Source organism: Equus asinus, chromosome 22 (genome assembly GCF_041296235.1).
Source record: "Equus asinus isolate D_3611 breed Donkey chromosome 22, EquAss-T2T_v2, whole genome shotgun sequence".
Classification (NCBI taxonomy): Eukaryota; Metazoa; Chordata; class Mammalia; order Perissodactyla; family Equidae; genus Equus; species Equus asinus.
Window position 1 is genome coordinate 49,564,093 of NC_091811.1, and position 4,207 is coordinate 49,568,299.

Consider the following 4,207-nt stretch of genomic DNA (forward strand, 5'->3'; position numbering starts at 1 on the left):
GGGAGAGAGATTTGTCTCATCACCTGCTCCTTTTGGAAAGGCAAAGTAAATAATTATTTTGAATTATCACTTTTCCGAGTAAGGAATAAGTCACGAATGGTGTTTTGTTTGTTTTGTTTTGTCTTTGGTTTTCTCCTTTCTGAGTATCATTTTAAAGACTTACAGATTTTTATATAGTCAGTGTGTTTCATTGCATTTATTCTTTTTGAAGCTCAAATTGTCCCATCTCTGGCCAATAAGAGCCCCTCCAAACTGGTCCTTTTTCTGGCACAGCAAGATGTCCCTGGATCACCTTGTACACTCTTTCACCCAGACCCGGAATCAGCCATTTCTCTAAAGAGCTCTGGTCCCTTTCAGTGGAAATGATAGTTAGAGACCAAAATCTGGGGGCTAGGGCTACTCACTGCTACTGTGTTGTCAATGCTTCCAGGCCCTTCCAACAGACAGAGGTGGGGGGAAATATACATGTATTTATTTTTAAATCATATGTTCATATTGAAATTTCCAGTTCATGTTTAACAATACAAAGATTTACTTTAACATTTTTTTATTTTTATGCTTACATTGTTTTTCTTTTACACTAAAAAGTAAGTTGCTAACAACATTAACATATCTCTTATTTGCTTTATCTTGCAATATATTAGTTTCAAAGTAAAAAAATCAGTATTATAACTTGCTTTAAACTGCTAAATTAAATTTGAGATTTCTTTTGTTCTGAGAACATTTCCCACTAAGCATGTTAAAATATTGTCTTCTGAAGCTTTTGAAATAATTATTTTCTTGGTATGTTTGTTACTGATTTGATACATAATTACATTTATTTATTTTCAGCTTTAGGAACTCTTTTTGAATATTAAAAGATTTACTTGGTCAAAAAATCAAAATTATATAAAAACGTACACAAGTCTTGATTCCACCTCTGTCTCCTTGTAACTTAAAAAAAGGGTTATGTGCTTCCACTTTTTCATCTTCCTCCTTTTCCTCCTCCCTCCTTTGCCTTCCTGAACTCTCCAGTCCTAAAGCTCTTAAGCAGGTCAGAGTAGAGTAAGTGGCTATGGCAGAGGGTGTGGGGAGGTGTGACGGTCCAAAGTGGGAAGTCAGAGCCCAAGCAGGGTAAGTAGATTATCCACAAAGTGTTGCAGCCTGGCATGGGCAGTCAGAGGTAGAGCAGGGTGAGGAGTGAGTTCAGCTGGAGGGCTGACTGGTGCAGGGTGCAGGAGCCCCAACAAGGTGAGGGCTTCCTCACAGTGGTTCCACCTGATGCAATTATCAGAGCACAGATGGAGTGAGGAGACCATCTGCATGGAGGGAGGGGGAAGAGGCAGTGACGGGAGCTTGATTACATACAGGTGCATTGAGCAACTAAGTGACTATATTAAGGAAAATGGGAGCCGGGTTTATCAGCGTCAGAGAAGAGAGTTACAAGTGATAGAAAGGGAGAAAATTAGAATGAATCCCATGGTATTAGATAGGAACTGGAAAGATCAAAGTGAACTCGGTTTTCAAAATATGTACATAGACATGGAAATATAGAAATAAATATAAATGTAAACTTATACACACATAAACACACACATATAGTCATCTGTCCACTGAGACTACCTGAGAGCATACCAGCACATAAATCTTAGTTTCTAAACACCATTCTCCACTAAAAGAAACCAAGGATCATTGGAGAAATGGCAGATTCCCAGGCTCGGGCAGGCAAAGTCCAACACTAGAACACCTTGCTTTCGAAGGCAAGGAAGTACGCAAATAACAAAACCACCTCGAAAGGACACAGAGACCAGTTTGAAGAGGCTCCACTAGTCCGATCTGGGACAATTTGGGCCTCAAAATAAATAATGGCCGTAACAAATTATAATCCATGAATAAAATAGAAAATTGTGATACTAATTAATCAAAAGTTTGTTGAGAAACAGGATATGTACATAGTTTCAAAGTCCCTTCTCACAAATACTTATTAATTACAAAGGGAAAAATAGTAACTACAGTAGACTACCTTCATTGAGTGATCAAAGCCAACGTCATCAATGATGCAACAACTCAAAATTCTGCACCAATAAGATGCAATAAGAACACACAGCATTTCTGTGATATTCCTAAAAGACTGCGCAGCCTTGAATCTAATCCTGAGGAAGCATCAGACAAACCCAAATCGAGTGACATTCTTCAACATAATGGGCTTGCAATATTCAAAATCTTCAAAAGGTGATGAAATGAGGAACGACCAAGGAACTGTTCTGGACTTAGGAGACTAAAGAAACCTGACCCTACACACAGTATGTCATTCTCAGCAGCATCCTCTTGCTCTAAGGGACTCTGAGAGACCAGTGGCGAAACCTGGATGGGTCCTGGGATTCCACGGTGGCCATGTTTCCACGTTCACATCCTCATGTGACAAGTAAACTGCGGTTCAAGGAAATGCACACTAAACTTTCTGGGGGTGGAGGGAGCACCATTTCAGCAACTGACTCAAAATGATTCTGAAAAAAGTTATTTGCACCAGATTTGCAACTTTTTTTAACTCTGAGATTATTTTAAAATAAAAGGGTATTTTTTAAAGTTTAGATAGGTTGCCATTTTTATTAGTTTCTAATTTAACATTCTACTGGTTTGTGGGGAGCAAATTTTTAAAAATATATACAAAAATTATTTCCTCCCTTCATACACAAAAGTAGTATATTATGCACTGTTCTGCATCCTGCTTTTTTTTTTGTACACTTCATATATTCTGGGTAGCACTCTACTTCAGGACATGTGGACCTTTCTTGTTCTTTTTTAGGACTGCATAGGGCTCCATTGTTTAGCTGGATCATCCTGCAGCTCTTTATAGATGCTCATTTGAGTTATTTCTAATCTTTCCCTATTTCAGAAAGAGATAATGAGAAAGAAAGCCACAAGGAATACCTTTTGTGCATATTTCATTTTGTACTTACACAGGCATGTTTAGGATACATTCCTAGGAATGGAATTGCAGGGTCAAAAAATAAATGCCTCTTGGGGCCAGCCTGGTGGCGCAGCAGTTAAGTTCGCACGTTCTGCTTCAGCAGTCTGGGTGCACCGGTGCAGATCCTGGATGTGGACCTACACACCACTTATCAAGCCATGCTGTGTCAGGCATCCCATATATAAAATAGAGGAAGATCGGCATGGACATTAGCTCAGGGCCAATCTTCCTCAGCAAAAAGAGGAGGATTGGCAGCAGACATTAGCTCAGAGCTAATCTTCCTCAAAAAAAAATAATAATAATAATAAAATAAATAAACAAATGCCTCTTGGGGCTGGCCTAGTGGCATTAGTGGTTAAGTTTGTGCTTTCCACTTCAACGGCCCAGGGTTCACGGGTTCAGATCCTGGGCATGGAGCTACACGTTGTGGTGGCATCCCACATACAAAATAGAGGATTGGCACAGATGTTAGCTCAGGGACAATCTTCCTCAAGTAAAAAGGAAGATTGGCAACAGATGTTAGCTCAGAGCCAATCTTCCTCACCAAAAAAAATAATAAATACCTCTTTATTTTTTTATAATGTATTGCCATATTCCCCTTATAGTACCAGTTTGCATTCCCACCAAAAACATATGAAAGGACCCATTTCCCCCCACAAGCCTCACAAACAGAATGGGTCTTGGTTTTTTTGCCAATGTGACAAGTAATTGATATTTATTTCATTGAGAGTGCGGTTAAGAGTTTTTTCATCTTTTTAAAGGTCACAGAAATTTTGTTAAGCCCCGCAGGCGAATCTGATGGGTGCCAGGTTTGGAAGCTGCTTGCCTGTCCTCTGTGGTTTGGGCAGCTAAGAAGAAACACGGAACAAGTAATATTGTTCATGTTTATTGGTTTTCTTTGGAGTTTAGACAGACAGGGGAAGATAAGTTTAATCTACTCAAATATCATCTCCACTTTGAAACCTTCCCCAGCGTAATCAAGCTGGTCTTAGAATAGTTCCCACTAGCATTCTGTGCATACCTCTATTAGCACTTATCTTACCGTTATTAAACTTACTTGCTTAAGTGACTTCCCACTGGGATTCTGAGCCTTGGAAGATAACACACTATGCCTTCTTCATCTTTAGATCCTTAGCATCAAGCCTAGTTTTTGACTTATGGTAGATACTCAGTAAATGTAAATTGGAATAAATGAACAATTGATAAATTGATAAACAATTGATAAATAACACCAATGTTAAATTAGTGCTCAAATCT